At 31.5% G+C, this 20225-nt stretch overlaps 1 long non-coding RNA gene across 1 annotated transcript; it reads right to left on the reverse strand.

Annotated features, from left to right (window-relative positions):
* Nucleotides 1-600: 600 nt before the first annotated feature.
* Nucleotides 601-12844, reverse strand: LOC123702791. The gene is made up of 2 exons (XR_006752915.1): nucleotides 12222-12844; nucleotides 601-1354 (listed from the first exon to the last, which is right to left on the reverse strand). It is a non-coding gene; the product is annotated as an uncharacterized LOC123702791 (long non-coding RNA).
* Nucleotides 12845-20225: the final 7381 nt, after the last annotated feature.

Raw genomic sequence — 20225 nt, forward strand, 5'->3', positions numbered from 1 at the left:
TAGGTTCCTAATATATTATTATGTCTAGGAATTTTTAAGATATCGAGCTTCTTTGTATGGTTTAAGGTACAATATTGACCTGAGAGATTTTTTATATCACATATCGACTGTCCATTTTTTTAACTTTTACAACTATTAACAATTATTGTTTAAAATATGTTAAAATATGCGAAACAAAAGTTTTACGACATCTTGTATTTTGCACATTTTGCATAATCGCCATTTTAGATAATTCTTATCTATTTTGAAGCGTTGATCTTTTGTATCCATGTTGATATAGAAACAAATAGTTTTTATTGATGTTGCCGATACTCGTGTGTTAACATTTTGCTAATAAAATTCTATAAAAGTGCCTTTTTATAATGTGCCAAATAATAACCAGATAATAAATAATACCTAATAATGTTGTGCTAAATTAGTGCAATATACAATTAGGTATATATTTGTAGGTATATCAATTAAGTATTACATAGCAGGTGTTAAATATTAATTCTTCAATAAATATCTATCATCTACATATAGAAGAAATCATTACATTCTTCTCAAATCTGATTCTTCATTTCACTAGTACTTTTATGACAATTTAATAAAACAACATAATTATAATATAAACATCTTTATTACATACACTTAAGACTAAATAAAATGAATTACATGTTTTGAATTACACTAGGGTGGGATCCAGATGGGCTAGAGATTTCATAGCAGCACTTTTGTGTCCCGATCAGTCTTTATTGACAGCACTGAATTCATTGTTAGTACAGTCTCAATTACTATTTCAGTTCAATTTAAAAAAAAAGCACAAGCGGTTATTTACACTTGCGAAAGCAAAAAGAAAAAAAAATGGTAACTCGATTTATTCGAATAAGAAGTAGATTATACAAACTAATCGCTAAATAATTTTTCCCTTTTACATAGGTATTATAATACGGTAAATTTTGAAGGTTACTCGGATAATATACAGTTTAGATGAAGAGAACCATTCAAAAAACCCTTTGCCTCTTTTTGCTTGTCTTTTATAACTTAACCTAGATTCTAGAAGAAGATAAACGTCACTGACAGAATGACAATTACTTACATTTCTATGATAAATACTAATCTTATTTCAATTTTGATTTATTCCGAATCATAAATTACTAAATTAAATTATCTGCCATTCCGTCAACAACGCATCATTCTTTTTTTTAAATAAAATAATTTAAAAATACAAATGCATGAAAGATATGTGCAAGTTGACGAGAGAACAATCAGTCAATTAGCATCTTAAATCTAATGAGTATTAACACGAAGGTTGGAGGGTCATAGATTGTAGAAAAACTCGATGTGCGAAGCGGAAAACCATCGTCCATTATATCTGTAACAAAAGAAAAAAACAAATTAGAGAAATATTCGAAATTTAAATGACTTCTTTAAATTACCAATATCTGGAACTAAAAGAAAGTTTTCAAATGTGGAATACAGACAAGAACTCCATGCAATTTCAGAAACATCATGTCATACTTAAACAAGTACTAAGATATAATTTTAGACAATAATTTACGCGATGAAGTTTAGTTTTCTGTCCATAATGCTTTAATACCTGATGTAAGATAATACATGGGTAAACTTGACCGGTTTTTTCAATAGCCTATCTCGAGTTTAATGCACGTCAGGTGGCATCTGCGTTTTGCATATTTCTTTTTATTTACATTTACAATATGCTCTAGTTTAAATTGGACGTAACACTGTAACAATTTTAAACTACATATTTTTCTAATTATACGTTAAATGTGTATCGTATTTTATTGATATTGCGTGTTGTGTAAGTAATTGTTATATAACATTGACTAAGGTGAATGACTCACGGCATAGAATAAGGATAGTTAAAATGTGCTAATATTACAATAAATTTTGAACACATTATATTGTGTCGGCATCTTGCAAAGTTGCGAAACAATGCAACCTTTTTGCATAAATAAAACATTTGCGTTTTAAAGCGACCACCAGAGTGTCTATTGCATTCGTTTATCTAATTTTTTGCAAATGTTTTTTAATAGCAAAAAATATTCATTTATTTCGGCGTTTGTGCAATGCAATTGTTATGTTTGTGCATTGTTATTTTTTTAAATTAACAAAAAGAGTGTTCTCTCTTCTGTTTTAAAAACATAAAAGGTTGCCGTGTGCTATCCGAAACATTCCAACGAATAGGTATATTTATTTCAGTTAATAAAATAATGTTAAGTACCATTCGGACAAAGATGTTTGGATACATATTATATGTACGCAGTTGTCGTTAAGTTGCCTATTACATAAAGCGTATAACAATATAGTCATTATTTTATAAGTGCTATGAGCAAAAAATGTTGTCATTTGGCCCAATGTGCACCGGCCACAGTGGTCATCCTTGGTAAACAGGCTCTTTGCACCTGTCATTGTTCAATTAAACCCGGCGACACATTGCCTTAAATAATCCTTCAAATTGACCACATTTGAGTACTAGATATTTTTGTTCTTCTTTATCCATGCAATTAATGTTGCCTGCCAGTCGATAACAGATGGCGTTACAGGTTTGAAGCGTACCTTTTTATTTATTTTTCTTTTTGTATGAAATCTAGAAAAAACATGAAGAATTTGAATTTAATAATTATAATGTTTTTTTTTAATTATACAAAGTTTGGCTCATCCTTTTCAATCGGACATCTCGTGATCGCTTGGATCGTCAACTAGAACAGTTTGTACTAGGACAGCATAACTCGATGGAAGTTAGATTCGTGGCCGTCGTTTCACGACGCAAGTCGTTAAATAAAAAAAGACCTCGTAATCCAGCGACTTTGGACAAATCTCATTTGACCCTTTATCGTGACCTTCTTAGACAAGACTTTAAAGAGACATAATTGAATTAAGAATTTATTTTAAAACAAAATCATGTAAAATAAATATTTAGTGAATTTAATATTCTATTTATTACTTACTTAATAAAAATGATGCTATTAATTTTGGAGCGCAATAATTTAGACGTAAATATCATTTGAAATTGAATACTAAAGTTACGCGGAAGTTAAATAAATAATGGTGTTGTTGGCTGTGTAAGATCAAGAAAAGCGAGTTATCTTCAGCTTATTACGGGGAGACGCGGTACCAGGCTCGCAGATACCGTGAGAGGTGAACTTATGACGTACCCAGTTTCAATGTATTTTATGCGGATGATCTTATGAGCATGTGGGCACGTGGCACAAAGGTGTGCGTGAACGCGTGTAGGCGCGTCACATCACACAAATGACGTTTTGACGGAATCCATTTCCATGAAATGCGACAATTTAAGTTTTTTCTTGCGATTTCAGATATGGTTAAAACGATTCTTGAAGCAAATACATTATAGGACAATCTCATTTTAAGTAATTGTTATCTTAACTTTTTAGTTAGTATCATCGATAATAATTGTATTGTAATGGCCAAAGATATGAATTGTAAGGTTGACGATCTCGTGTTCACACGAGAGCACGTTTGTGTTGCTAAGAAGCAAGAACCTATGCGGAAACAGTGTACCTATTAACACACGTTCCCTGCTATGAGATACTGCCACTTACGTAACTACGTGTATAAAATACAATGTTGGTATAGATTTTCACAACATACAAAACAGATTTGTTGAGAATGGGGGCATGTGCTATGTGTGTATTTAATAGTCTATATACATACGTACACATACGGTTTTCCTACGTTAAAATGTTTTGTTCGTGAGCCGCTACTATGTTTTCACTACCAGGGCAGCATAAATAGATACAGGTGAAAATTACGCCCACTAGCACACTATGAGACATTTTTATTCGTGTGCGTTATCATATGTTATCACAAGCTAACTAGCAGAGGTACATGTCGGATACGCATACTTTAACATTTGAAATATTTTTATGGAGTATTTCGCAAGATAGTGCAAGTGCTTTGACTGATAAGTAGGTATATGTTGGTAGAAAAAAAACAGCTTGGCTTTAAACTATTTATGTAACTATATAGGTATTGATGAAATATTAGATAGAATCTAAGGATAGAATACCCTATATAAAAATTTAAAATAAGTAAAATAAACGCACACTATTAATAAAGAAATTATGAAAAATAGCGAAGCGGTCGTAACCCAGCGCGCATAAAAAAATAGAGCGCTCATTAATTCCAGGAACTAAGAATACAGCGGAGGCTAGTGAGTTACTCTGATTAGGTAGATCAGCGGGTTGAACGCTCGCGCGCTCATCATACCCCAGTATATTGGCATTCGCTGCAATGCCAATGACTTATCTAGTGTCGAATATATTTTTTATATAAATTTAATTTAGATTTTATACTTCGCACGTATTTCTACTTATCCATTTAATTAATTCTAAAACTTGTATATTATTTGTTAATTTTCAAAAAATATCGTCAAGTTTATAAATAAGGATAGCCAATTTTGACTTTCGAAGTGGGTGTATTCTTAGGAACTTTTAGTGTATAATGCCCGATTTCGTCAAAGCCAATAATCTTTGACGGCCTTGGTAATTTTTTTACATATGTAAACAAAAAAGGCAATTAAGGGGTCAATATCCGATGGAACTCCAAGTGTGATATCATTTTATAAAAAAAATTTGTAAACATTCCAGTCATAGTGATTTCAATTTGATAAAATTGAATACGGCAAACGATTGGATTTGTTCTTTATCGACTATTATTTGTAGAAACATTGGAATGTTTTGTAACAGGAAAAGTATTTTTTTTTAAGTAATATCGGAAAGACACCAACGCTTTATAGAAATTATAAACAAACCAATTAATTTAAACAGTTAACAAATTATAAAGCTTATGAACCTTGCATGCATAAATAATTTCCTTATATATTACCATATTACGAAACAATGTATTCATGAAACCAATATGTAAAACTACGATTTTTAATTAAAATTATGGATCGGTAGTACATACCTACATGAGCAAAAGGTTGTAAACTATAAATGCAATCTACATGATGTAACACCATCAAAGAACCGATAAACCGGTGTTTTAAAAACAACTAACGCTGCAGTTTAAGCGCAATTCTTATGCAAGTGTTATGTAATGTAGCCAAGGTTTATATGCCTGGCTAATGCCTGACCCAGTAACTGACTTCTGGATGACCTTTGGTATTAGCCACTGTATTACGTATTACTTGTATTACGCGTAGCAAATGGCGTAGATACAATACACCTTTATCCCATTTATTGGTATTTAGCCCTTTGCCATATAACATTTATACCTAAGTTTAATGTGTGGAACAATATATTATGTGTACTTTGATTAAAACTTTTTAGTTTACAAGCTAAATCTTTACGTTAACGTAACAATCTATCGGCCAAAGAAACATTACAATGTCGAACCAAATATTTTATTGTAAGTTTAATTTATTTAAAATGTTTATGTATGCTATTGTACTTGCGTATTAATTTTGTAGTCTTTTTGTCTAGATAAAGTAATCAATACTACCTCCTTTAATTCCCGTTTTGATAAAGTTTTTATAATATTTAATACACAAATAGATTGTTGTTATATTTTAATGTCTAATACCGTGTTACTTCTAGTATCACTACATAGTATAAAACAAAGTCCTCTTTCTCGGTCCCTATGTCCCTTTGTCCATTTGTATGCTTAAAACTACGCAACGGATTTTGATGCGGTTTTTTAATACATAGAGTGATTCAAGAGGAAGGTTTTAGTATATAATTTATTAGGTTTTAGACAAAGCGGGTGAAGCCGCGGGCGGTAAACTAGTAGTATATCTGTGGTTATATCATTAATCACTAATAAGCGAATTAGCTACCCTTTGATGTTACTCCATAAATATTGTTGAGAGACATGCTGCAATTCGCGTTGCATAAGCTGATGCCAGACAAATTGAGTTAGTTTTAGTTAGATATAAATTTATAAAGAATAGAAAAAATTCGATCACGAGGCGGGACTCGAACCCGCATCGAGCAATCGAATTTAAATTCGATTGCTCAGGCAGGTCACGAGTGCGGAGTGGCTGAGTTGGTTAGGCATCCGCCCCGGAATGGCGCGAAGGATGCGGGTTCGAGTCCCGCCTCGTGATCGAATTTTTTCTATTCTTTATAAATTTATATTTATAAAGCATTTGAATGCCATAAAAACCAAAAAATATAAATAGTTTTAGTTAGAGTTTGAATAGAAATAAGAATTGAGAAATTTATATAGAATAGAAAAAGATAGATAGAATTTATAAAGCTTGAATGCTATAAAACTAAATATCAGAATTTAGTTGTATAATAATTATCGGATCTGTTCCTATTTTTACAATTACAATTACCAATTTACAATTACCTACAATATTTTTTTATATATTTATGAAGGTAAAATAGATTATAAGTATCGACTGCAGATATTTTGAATAGTAAAATTGCAATATAAGAGGGAAATACCAGCGTGAGCACGCGACTTTACTCATTTAATATGAGTTTAACAAGTGAATTTAACAAACAGAACTTGAAAGACGCCAAATTCCTTTCAGTTCAATTGAGCCGTTTTACCACTAGATATTTAGCTGGTAATGCTACATTATTAAGAATTTACTAATAAAATTTATTAGCGATAAACCTTATTTCCTGATATGTATCATAAGGATAAAGGCTAAAAAAATGATTGCGGGAATCCCGTCGGTTTTAAAATTCATACCTTTAAAATTATTGGCAGTGCCTTATTTTAAAAGTATCTAATTATTTAAGTACACATTATTCGATTTCATTTGAACTTGTTTTTTTTTTTTATTTCGGAATTCGCAATTACACGAAGGTTGTATTATAATTAGGTTTTAGTGTTAAAGGTTATGCGTGCTAATTAATAGATTCTATTGTTTGACGATTATACAATTAAACCTAGTTAGTATCACACTTTCAACCTCGATATCAAGGGTATTTTTATGTACTTGAAATATCGAACAATAATATCGGAAATAAGTGGAAAAACATTTTAAAATTGCATAAAGAATATTATGATTGTGATTAGTAAATATTCTTAGTTATTCGTAGGTAAATTCATAAAATAAGTCATGATTAATTCGCATAAATTCGATTATTTAAGACGCATGTTTAAAAAACAACGGAGTTAAGGTATTTTGTATTACTTTACATATTTGTAGATATTATTCTAAAATAATAATAATGCAATAATGCAATTGTTATAATATTATTGTTATTCTCCAGAGTTTATAATAAAAGTAAGTATAACTCATTATTACGAAATACCAACCATTGAAACATATTCACAATTAAAATATTCGTACACGTATGTTCGTTACATAAAATAATTTGTTCAACTATTGGAACCTGTTTGGTTTGAGGTTTGTTGACTTCTTTCAATATGTACCAGTCACTACTTTGTTTTAGAATAACATGGAAATAAGTAATTTGAGAAGCTTATCTTTTACTTCGTAGCTCTAAAATAAATAATTTGAATGTTTGTTCAAATTTAAAAATAGAATCGTACATTGTATAATCTGATAAAATGTGAGTTATAATTGCCATTTATAAAAACAAGACGTCACGATGTACAGATGATAAATAAACGAGATGTCAAACAATTTATCGCACTGGCTACATTATCAACCCATTATTTATGCTCGTACATAATTTGGCATATTTTAAATAATGATTTTATTCTTGCATAAATAAAAAGCACCTGCTGGCTGGTACTATCTAGTGCTTACTTAATTATTTAAACATAACCTCTAATTAGACAAACCAGCTGTCTCAACCTTGTAATGCACCTTACGTATTTTGCGCGGCAAAAAATTTTCGCTATGCAACAATATGTCGCGTATCGTATCTTACATCGCGATGTAGGTATAATATGCATTTTATGATATTGGCTTAATCGATTAAAAATTAAATTATTAAATTTTAACCTTACATTGAGCAGCCTTGTTTTTATTTAAAGTTGGTATTTTTACATTGCAATTTTTGAACGTCGCATGTTTATTGATTTTGTGTGTGTCCATTTAATATTTGACTTATTTTCAAGTTAATACCTAATATTATTAATATTAATCTATACTATAAAAATGAATCGCAAAATGCAAAATGCATGAATCGCAAAGCGCATAACTCGAGAACGGCTGAACCGATTTCGTTAATTCTTTTTTTATAATATTCCTTGAAGTACGAGGATGGTTCTTACGGAGAGAAAACGAAAACATGTACCACGGGCGAAGCCGGGGCGGACCGCTAGTTATGTATAAAATACAGTGAATACACAATAATTACAAACTAGTTATATCGCGAATCGCGACGTCCGCGTCGGGCTTCATTATGATTAGTATGCGTCAGTTGTGATAAAAAGTAAGAAAATGGCGCCAGATGAATATTATATTACTTAAATTGTTATTTACATAAAATAAAACCAATTTTTGTTAACTACAATAACAATTTTTTATGTTTAATTTTTACTTGCAACTTTTCAATTCGTATGATCAATAGATATTAATTTAAATGTATTTGTCAACCTTGTTTGTGTCTATTTAAAATATAGATTAGACTTTAGGTTATCAATAAATTTATAAAAGTAAATTTGTCTTAGTTATTTTCCGTTTGTCTTTACTCTTTAGCTACTGATAATTCTTGGGAGTTGTATCAAAAGTTTCCTCTAAAAACTGATTGTTGAGTCAACTTCGATGAAATTGGTTTTCCAGTTGCCATAAAAAAAACTATAATGTATTGAAGCTTGCTACTTTTTTTTTCTTCTTATCTAGATAAGTGTAATCAACATGCAGTTTTCCGTTTGAATTAATGGTACGTTAAAATTATTCAATACGAATTGAGAAGAATTATTGCACGTTTACCTACACACATACCTACATACATATAATATATGAATAATGCTTATTCATGTTGAATTCCATAGAAGAATATTTTCGTGTACGCGTACGCGTAAACGTGGTGCCCACCTGTCGTAATTTACAAACTACCTATGTTAATTTGTTACCTGATGTAAAATGTTAATTTACCTTTATTTCGGTAAAGTTCAGCGGGTTTAGTGTAAAAGTAAGTGTACTTTTATCATTCATATATTTTTATTCCAATCACATACCTAGGTAATTACACGCATAAAACAAAACCACATAAACTATTTCGTGACATAACAACATTATCATAGTTTTAGATAACCTGTATTTTGCTATCTACAGCATATGGCCATAAAAAGTTTATATCAACGTTTGGTCTTATAAGCGGTGTATAAAAAACGTAGCCAAGCCAGGTTACACAAAGGGGCGCTCTACTACTGATGCTGGAATAGCTCTTTTGTCACATATATATAAAGCATGGGAAAATTCAAAGAATGCTTTAGGGATATTCTGTGACCTTTCTAAGGCTTTTGACTGTGTAGAACATACCACTCTATTACGGAAACTAAATTTTTATGGTATTAAAGGTTTATCTCAGGACCTCATAGCTTCATATCTTCAGAACAGGGTACAAACCGTTGTTGTTAATGGAGAGAAATCTCGCGGTGCGCCGATTAACATAGGTGTTCCGCAGGGATCTATCTTAGGACCGTTTTTGTTCTTAGTATATATTAATGACCTACCTTATTATTTGCAGGATATGTGTGAAATAGTACTGTTTGCAGATGATACCTCATTAATATTTAATGTGGATAGACATGACTCAAACGTTGACGAAGTAAACTCTGCTCTTTTACGCATATCCAATTGGTTCACTGCTAATAATTTATTATTAAATGCAAAAAAAACAAATTGTGTAGAATTTATCCTTCCAAATGTAAAAAAGGTAAAAAGGGATATTATTTTAAACGGGGAGGTATTATACCCTGTGGATTCTACTGTTTTTCTTGGATTGACACTAGATGAGAAGTTACAATGGGGGGCCCATGTTGCCGCCACCGCTGCTAAGCTTAGTTCAGCTGCATATGCAGTTCGAAGAATAAGGCATCTCACCGATGTAGACACGGCTAGATTGGTTTATTTTAGCTACTTTCATAGCATTATGTCCTATGGAATTCTTCTATGGGGCAGGGCTGCAGATATTGAAACTATATTTATATTACAGAAAAGAGCCATACGCTCTATATATAATTTACGTGCTAGGGACTCACTAAGAGATCTCTTTAAGAATACTGGTATCCTTACTGTACCATCACAGTATATATTTAATAATATTTTATATGTACACAAAAACGCAGACTTACACACAAGAGTAGGAGATAGACACTGTTATGGCACAAGGAACAGAAATAAAATTGAAATGCCATTTTACCGGTTAGCTAAAGTTAAAAATTCATTTATGGGTCAAGGTATACTTTTTTACAACAAAATTCCTCATACTATTAAAGAGTTTAGTAGTGCTAAATTTAAGAATTATGTAAAAAACGTCTTAGTTCAGAGAGCCTATTACAGCATTAAGGAATATATGGAAGATAAAAACCCATGGAGGGTTGTCGCGTGAGAACCGCAGGACAGTTCTTTGGCATATTATGATAATAATTATATACGTACGGTTACTTACATACTTATTTTGTAAAATTAAATTGTAATACTGAAATGATTTAAAAGAGCAACTATGGAGTTTCTTGCCGATTCTTCTCCATAGATACTGCTTTCCGAATCGGTGGTAAATGATAAAAATATGTATTGACGTTTCAAAAGTGCTTCTCGAAGAAGTCTAATTGAATAAATAAATGTTTGAGTTTGAAATGTTTGAGTTTGAGTTTGAGTTTGAGTTATCACAATCAAATTACGACACATTAAGTTACAACACAACTCGTCTTGACCATATTAAGTTACCCAAATAGCTGGTATGAGTTTAAATGCTCTAACAAAGGAAGAACTCCACGTGCGAAGCATAAGTTTATGAGCAAAAAATATGGCCGGCTAGGAAGGTAGTGACCTATGATGACGCAATGCCAAAAACAGGCCAGACTGCACCTCAACTGGGGTCAAGGAAGGTCAACGAGTAACTTAATATCGCTTAATCGTCGCACCATGTGCGAAACGAACTTATCAGCCCCCTGACTCATCGCAATTAAAGCTCACGCGGTGAAAAACAATGCTTCAGAAAACAAAAAACGTGAGCGCGAACGCGTCTAACCTACCATCAGTCATTAATATTGCATCTATTCGTAATTCGAACGCATTGTGACGTTTATTTGTAATAGCTGTCAAAACAAAATCAATGCTTTTTAATCTGGGTGCGCGTTCGAAGTTTAAAAATGGCGCGATAATTTTTGAGTGTCACCGAAGAGTGCCGAGGAACCATGTCCGCGTCTATTTTGAACTCCCGATCGGGCGTTCGCCCGGTTGTTGAACTGGAATATTTCGGCAAACACGGGCGCATTACACGTTTTCTTAATCTCGACTTAGGTATTATGACATAGCCGCCTTGTATTGTAGGTTTTGAAACTTTACCGATTTAATTTTTAATATATGCAAGGAGTATGGCAATTATGAAAAGTAGATTAATACTATAACGACTGTCGTATCTTAAATCGATTAATTGACCTACATGGTTGGTTGCGATTTCATATTTGTCTAAAATTCTTGATAATATGAATAAATTGTTGCTAATTTAACAATAATGTCCATAATACAAATGAGCGCGTTGTAGTGTTTTTGCGAAACTGGCCGCAACACGCGGAGATGTGCCGCGCTAGTGTGCGTGGATTCATCTGTGCGAGTGTGTGCAGTTTGTGTGTGTACGTGGAAGCGCGATGAAATAAAATATGTCCGGTCAACGAACTCGCGGTCGGTGCCATAAAAATTGCGATACTGTCCGAAATTCGGGCAGAAAATTAAAAAGACTCCACAGCAGTCATTTGAAGCTTTTTGTATAGGTTTTTTTTGTTAGTGTAATATATTTATATTAATTAAGACTTACGTAGGAGTAGGAACTAGGAGTTATCTAAAAATATTATGCAAGAAGTTGCTATGTATAGATGTCAATTATCATTCTTTGTTTCAATGAACCAGAATCAAAAGTGGTCAAGTGCAACACGTACTTGCGTAATGAGAATTTCATAGCAACATTGCATTGCTATAAACGATTTATATATACATACATTTGAATTATTAGATTTAATAATAAATTATTAATTATGTTATCTTAAATTTAGTAGAAGCATTATTTCAATTAAACTAAGAAAAATAAACTATTATTTATCAGCTTAAGGTAGTAAAATATATTAAGAGATTGCATACGAAAATAAAAACTTACCTCATTCAAAATTTTTGTGATCTGTCGAACGCGTTCTAAATTGTATAATTCTGGCCGCCACGCCGCCGCATCTTCTGCATATCCAATATATTTCCTGAATGCAGCCGCGTAGTCAGCTGATATCCAACCAATGACCTTGCCAATTCGTCCCCCTTCATTTTTTCCTTACTATTTACAGTCGTTGATATTGAGCAACCAATTTATGTAATCGTTCTGTACCTCCTCTTTCTACACGATGAGGTTTCTTCTGGACGAGCGCCTGTACGGATAATTCGTCTCCCGCAGCACATCTTGTTGTCTAGCGATAGATATCAATAGATTTCTGTTGGGTCTAGCCCGATCATTTTGAAGTTAATATTGCCCAGTAGGATCCAATACTTCCATTCTGGTAAGATTCTAATAAGAAAGTTCAATACACACCGGTAGGGTCCAAACTCTTAGCCATCGTCAATATTGACCGGTCGGATCGAGTGTTATGGCTTCCATGTTGGGTTTTTTAATACAGTCCAGTCGGGTCCAGGGTTAGTATATCCATTTCGGAGCACAGATAACACAAAAGTTCGTAATTCGTGCACAGACGCGATGCGAAAAGTCGACGACACAGCAATGCGTTCAGGCCAACGTCAAAGCGAGCTATGCGCGGTGCGCGCTGTACGCCGACTTATATGTTAAAAGCGGTAACCGACATTGCCATCTGGTGGTGAGTGGACGGAACGATAGAAAAGCGTTTTCCGAACAGACAAACACCATGCTTACATAATTTTCTTCGTTCACGTTCATGTGGATTAATAAATACATTAAGATTACATTCTTTTTATGAAGTCTCCGCGCAATATTGTCAGCCCTTGTTTGGTCATCACCTGCCCTATTAGCTTAGCATCGCGTGAAATAATTATTGCAGCAATAAAACGGATAGCTATTAATTCGTTTCGGTATATTTGATGATAATAGCCGTATCATAGAACTTCTACGCGAGTCTTTATGCACTTTAAGAAAGGCATTTCATATACGGAAGTAATTGATATTAAAAACAATTACGATTATTTTTATTAAAACGCCAAAGAAAATATAAATACAAATCTCGAATTATATTTTTCCAAACGGATATATTCATAAAGTATCATTATAACTATACATTCTATTAAAATCTGTAAAAGAATATAGTACTACTAAAGTTGAAGTCAGATAATATTATGCTCCATGATAATTATTTTGTAGAACATTCCAGAAACTTCACTAACCTACTTATAACATTTTTTTTTATTATAATAGTAAAAACATTTGTAACGAAAATAATAACATATCTACTTACCTATATCGCTGTAATGGAAAATTTTCATGCCTTCTATAATTGCACACCTGAATAAATTGAGATAATTTACTTATGAATTATTTTACCTTTAGGTGTTTTGAAACATTCTCAAATAAAGAATATTACTAACAATACAAATAATATTTTTAAATATATCAAGGCTAACCCACTTATTTTTCTCAAGTTTTTTCAAAATTAATATAGAGGTACTGATGTCAGAAAATATCGCTTCACTCAAATTTAGCTAAAATCCAAATCAATTTTATTGAATAAGCATTAAGCAATTTATTAACTTACTTTTTAGCAATAGGAATTATGTGTTATTTACAAATATAAATTAATAATCAAATTATTACACAAAAATATATTCCCAATATACTTCCGAATCGAATTTAAATATTAGATACCTTCTCGTAGGAAAAATAAAACTAGGGTTTATGAAAAAAAATAATGTTGGGTTAGACATAAACCTAAATAAATGCGTAGTTTTAGTTTTTTTGGTTATTTTTTGTTTTTTTATAGATATAATTTTATTATTTTAACATTTCAAAGCTACATTATGGACTAACATACTACCTACATATTTTTTATCCCGAGTTATCCGGACAAAGTCGAAACAAGCTGTTAATTCAATAATATGTTACTAAAATTGCACTTATTGTATAAAATATATACCAAATACTAGCTGCGCTCCGCGGTTTCACCCACGTGGCTCTTCTCCTGTTGGTGATGATAATATATAGCCTATAATCTATAGCCTTCCTCAATTAATGGGCTATCTAAGACCGAAAGAATTTTTAAATCGGACCCGTAGTTCCTGAGATAATCGCGTTCAAACAAACAAACAAAATCTTCTTTATAATATTAAAGTATAAAGTATAGACTAATTATCAAAAACTCAAACAAATGAAGTTATAATTTGATCAATAAACTGGCTATCAGAATATTGCGCAAGTGCACACCGCCACAATACTAATGAGATACTCAACGTGCATCACAAAGTACCCAGAAACAACTCATTTATACTTAAATAATAGATGAGATTATTGACTTTTGTATGTTTGCATTTTAATACGGTGGACATCATTTTTAGATTTTTAATTGACCTACAAATAATTTAAATATACCTTTTTTAATATAGGGTAAAATTAACGTTGTTGAAAACTCATTTTTTTAAGCAAATAAATATTATTTTATTTTATTTATTTTTACCTACATTTTAAAAATATGTAACAATTAATGTAAAGGAGAATGGCAAACTCCCATAGGACTCTGGGCCTGATCGTTACACTGATGATTTATGGGTGATTAAATAGATAAAAATATACAGACTCTATGAATATAATAATTATAGATCTTTTCTATGGGATAGCAGAGATATTGGGATATTGATTAAGATCAATTTTGAATAAAACGTTACTAAGGCCCTTCTGCCATTAGGTACGATACTTCTAGAATACGATACTCGCGTAGAATACTACTTAGATATTTGCTGGCTACCCGATGCTCGCGACTAAATAATGACTAAATTCATCATTATTGTGCCTCGTTTTTGTGGACCGACGCGAAAGTTATAATAATAATAATTCATTTATTTATTGCAACAACAGTTACGTCGTTATGTCGAGCAATCAGCAATTCCAGTGACGAAGAAGCTCTTGCAGTTTTTCTTTTTTATAGAAATAGAAGACGCCAACGTAAGAGTAAGAAGTACTGGATTCATCCATATATTGAAAGAAACATAAATTGTAGAGTTTTTGTAGCCGAACGAGAACTACAACATGATGATTAGATATTTTTATCTTTCTAACGAAGAGATACGCGCGAGAGTCGAGACGCGATGCAAAAGCGACCGACACGGTGAGTAGTGCTATACTAGTCGCGGACGTGTAGGATACCAGTAGCGTAGTGTGCGAGCCTACATAAAAATATATGTGAGATACTCCGCGGCGACTAGTCTCCGAGACTTGCAGGATACTTGAATCGCCTATGCGTATCGTAATGGGAGAAGGGCCTAAAACTTCACTCAAATGTCAAACAACAAACATAAACAAATCACTCATCACTGACACAATTATGATTAATAATTTGACATTTTATTAATGGCCAGGTACCTAAATAAAAATGTTATAATTATTATTGATTAAGTAAAACATGTTTTTATTTTATAGAATGATCTAAATAAATTCAGATATGTGTTAAAAATAAGTTAAGTTTTGCTTCTGATTTATAAAGCATTTGAATTCAATAAAATTAAAAATAAAATATAGACATTCATTCGTATTAATCGATATATTCGACTTTTTTACTCCTGACAACACTGACAATCTCTGCTTGATAAGACCGGTAGTCATAGAAATCTAAATAACAATGCCGGTAGTGAACACATTATCTTTTTTTTCAAAGATTTGTTTTCCCATAGAATCAGAAGTAAATATTTTACCAAGAATTACTAAAAATAACATAATGAATTTTAAATATATTATGATTTCTGTAACAGTTAGGCCCAGTTTCGCCATTCTCCTTTGGTGTAAATATGGTGATATAAGTATTCAGTTAAGCAATCACAATACAGAAGAAATGATAAAAGAAATAATTACTTTATTGGTAAGTATTCTTACAGAATTCGTTATTATATAATAAAATACAGTCAGAGAAAGCTCTTACAGCTTACAGCAATATCTGATATTCACTACTATTCACTAAATAATAATAATTAGTCCAGTTATTTATTTCCAATTTCTGTAGGTAATAGTCCTACATCGGCCCGGACTGCCCAGGGCTGTATCTCTATATAGTTCAGTCATGGGCAGGCTGCGGCTGGTGTCCCATAACACATTAAAACTCTCAAAAGGGCCTCTGCGAGTTGGATCCGTGTCCCCACGTAAGCCTTCCAAAAGACCGGGTACCGTCCTTCTGTTGGTACCCGAGTATTATGGAGATGAGAAACATATAAGGTTTTTGCCTAAAATTAGACGTGCCTGCGTCATACCTCTATAAAAGAAATCATAGCTTGATGCGATATTCGTAATTATAAATTTTTATTATAAATTTTCGTTATCAAAAAGTAATAACATAATTTGGTGATGGGCTCGTGCCTCTTAAGATTTCTCTGCAATTTCCATTTCAAATAATTGTGTTTAATTATACATTTTCTGTATGTTCCCAAAAACAACGGCAACCTAGTCGTCGGTTTAGCAGAAAAAAAATAATAATAGTTTATTATTTTGGACCTGTGATTGTTATCTTATTTATTAATTGTTATTGAAAGAAAGTTTATTAAATACTGCAGTTTTACCACAGATGTTTTAGATTTTTTATATCCATAAAAATAAAAGAGAAGAAATACAAAATCTCTTTCATTTGAATATCTTTTTCTATATTTCGAACATTATTTATATAGATTTTCTAATCGTTTGACTTGTATATCAATTTTGTATATGGAAATGAATGGTTATAATTCATAGGTCAAAAAGCGAAGTATAGAGAGAGTTCGATTTGCGATGCGACGCCCATCTTAGCTTAGATGCAGTTTAGAACAACGACATGGATAGAATAGCTATAAATACAAAAATATTTAATAATTTTTGTAGTTGTAAAACCATGGAATGGTTCATATTCAACTAAGCATTATTATAATGTTGAAGTGTGCTGAAAAGTGTGTTTAGAATGGCTCTTATTCAACGAGGCATTATAATCAAATGAAAACGTTAGGAAATAACATACTCTGACGTATATTGTTAGTCATGTATTGTATTATTTCAAACATTTTATGATCTTAGTCGTGATAATAAATTAATTAAGTTTATAGTCATATTTAAAGATACTCGTTAAATCTAATATCTTATTTGACGTCGACGTACATAATCATATATCAATCTAATCAGTTAAACATATATACAGGGTTATTTGTAAAACACCGGCAACCTCGCAGGACAAGATAGCTAAAATCATAAGTAACAACATTTGTTCTACGACTTTTGGCATAACGCAATAAATTATTTTTAAATGATTTTTTAAGCTTTTATTGTACTCTCCTAACATTTGTAAGTCTATGTCCTATTCATTATCGAAAGTACGACGCGACGCCCCCTTTCCCCTCCCGTTCGCTTCTTGTTTACGTAATTTTTGGAATGCGCGTAGAGTTTATAATATTCAAACGGAAAATTAAATGAATATTTATTTTTGTATGAAAATAAAATCTAACAAATTACCAAAAGTCGTAGAACAAATGTTGTTACTTATGATGTTAGCTATCTTGTCCTGCGAGGTTGCTGGTGTTTTACAAGTAACCCTGTATAATTTTATTTTTGTATGTTCGAGACTCTACACTATGACTCATACGATTAGTAGTTCATGATAAAAAAAATTGTGATTAAAATATTTATCTATTAACAGCTCAATGCATTCTCTGTTCCTCAAAGTGGGTTACTTTAAGAAAGCACCAGAGCGCAAACCATTGACCGTCGCCAGCCACCTGCGCGTGGGATATTTTGTTAGTGAGATTAATTTTACATTTTATACCACTCCATGCCTTTCGGCAGTATTTTCCTCCTTCGAAATTAATAAATTTGCTTAAAAAATACATTACTAAAGCGTAGAAAACAACAATTATTGTATTTAAACAGAACTGACGATCAGAGCATTGTGAAATAAGTTTCTCTTTCTTAGTATGTATTAGAAAAATTACGAAAATTAAAAAAAAAATACACAAACATCATATTATTTTCTACCCTTCCAGGTATATAAGGACATGTTAAATAAGTTTTAAATTTAAGAAACATCCTTTGAATCTAGAACAATTTCTACTTTCTTCAATCTTTTGATTCTAAACATTGAGATTTTCATGTAATATTGGATTAATTTTCTTTAAGATATTTCCGTCCATATACCTTCTAAAAATATATAATGAATGTTAGTTATTTTACAGCATTTCCTATATAAATAGTAAATACCTAGGCCGTAACTGTGAGTGGTAACTTCTAAGAAAACGTACGTACCACATGTAATCACTTTCAAATTGTTTATCTTTACACACGAATAACGTCATTAAAACAATTGATCAAAGGCGTTATTCGTATGCATTAATTTACTAAATTATTTTAGAATTCAATCCGGTATTGGGACACGGATGTTGCGGTTAACAATCCTAATCCTAATTAAAATAAATAAGATCATTTATGTACATTGCTAAAACATTTTTACTGTCATAAATATTTACACGATAAAGCAATAAAATTATCAATAAATAATTAATATGTAAAAAATGCTCAGCAATCGAAACGTTTTTATTGTTTTAATAATTAATTATTGTAGATATGAAACAATTGCTAATTAATATAATGAATACGATAAAGCCCAAAATTCCAAACTGGATAAACTTGTGGTATTTTACAATATTGTTTACGCATTATGTTTAGGCTTTTATGTTTCTGTTTTGTAAACTACTAGCTTACCGCCCGCGGCTTCGCCCGCTTTGTCTAAAACCTAATAAATTATATACTAAAACCTTCCTCTTGAATCACTCTGTTTATCAAAAAAAAACCGCATCAAAATCTGTTGCGTAGTTTTAAAGATTCAAGCATACAAAGGGACATAGGGACATAGAAAGCGACTTTGTTTTATACTATGTAGTGATGATTTGAGAGTGAATTTAAAAATTAAATCAACTTTATAAGCAATCTTAGAAAGCCTAAGTTAATTATTCCTAGGAATACAATCTTATAAATTATACCATTTATTATTGCAAAAGTTTTACAGTAAATTCTTCGTAATTCAAATATAATATATACATTATTTTTCTCAGTTTCTTCTGACTATTTAACAGACAATTTATTAAGTTCCTCACAACTAACGAACACACACAAGTCTTAAATAAAATTTCCCAATTCCCATCCCGTAAAATTTCCTCTATATTCTCACATAAGTATAAAGTATCATGTCTTGCATTTGAGCCCATAGCAAGCGTTTTCACCAGGAAATTGTTTCCACGGCCTTTCACTCACGCGACTGTAAAACCCTACCTACACTATTTGATTCATCATTATTATAAACTAGTTGTGTACTGTGGTGCTGCTTGTAGTCTTTAGTATGGGAAAAGTTCTAGAAATTGGTTCAAATGTGTTACTCCAAAACTTTAGTGTCTGTATAACACATGAAACAAATCAATTTCTTTTAGAAATTAAAGATTCTTAACGGATTATAAATGCGATTTATTCATTACTAGCTTACCGCCCGCTGCTTCGCCCGCTTTGTCTAAAAACTAATAAATTATATACTAAAACCTTCCTCTTGAATCACTCCATCTATTAAAAAAAAACCGCATCAAAATCCGTTGCGTAGTTTTAAAGATTTAAGCATACAACATAGGGACAGAGAAAGCGACTTTGTTTTATACTATGTAGTGATATTATATTCCCGACGTTTCGTACACTTTTCAGCTTTGCAAAGTGTAATGAATAAATCGAGTTTAAAATCTTTAACTTGTAAATGTATAAATAATATACTCGCGTAAAATTAAACACTAGAAAATACTAAATCAAATCTTGTTAAGTTTCAACCGTTTATTTAAAAAATGTAATTTAAATTTATTAAAAATCATGTTTTCTAAATATTACAGTAAAAAAAAAACATTTTATTTTAAATATAATATAAAGGTCGTGTAAATATTTTTCGACAAAATAAATAAATAA

The sequence above is a fragment of the Colias croceus genome, chromosome 24 (genome assembly GCF_905220415.1).
Source record: "Colias croceus chromosome 24, ilColCroc2.1".
Lineage (NCBI taxonomy): Eukaryota > Metazoa > Arthropoda > Insecta > Lepidoptera > Pieridae > Colias > Colias croceus.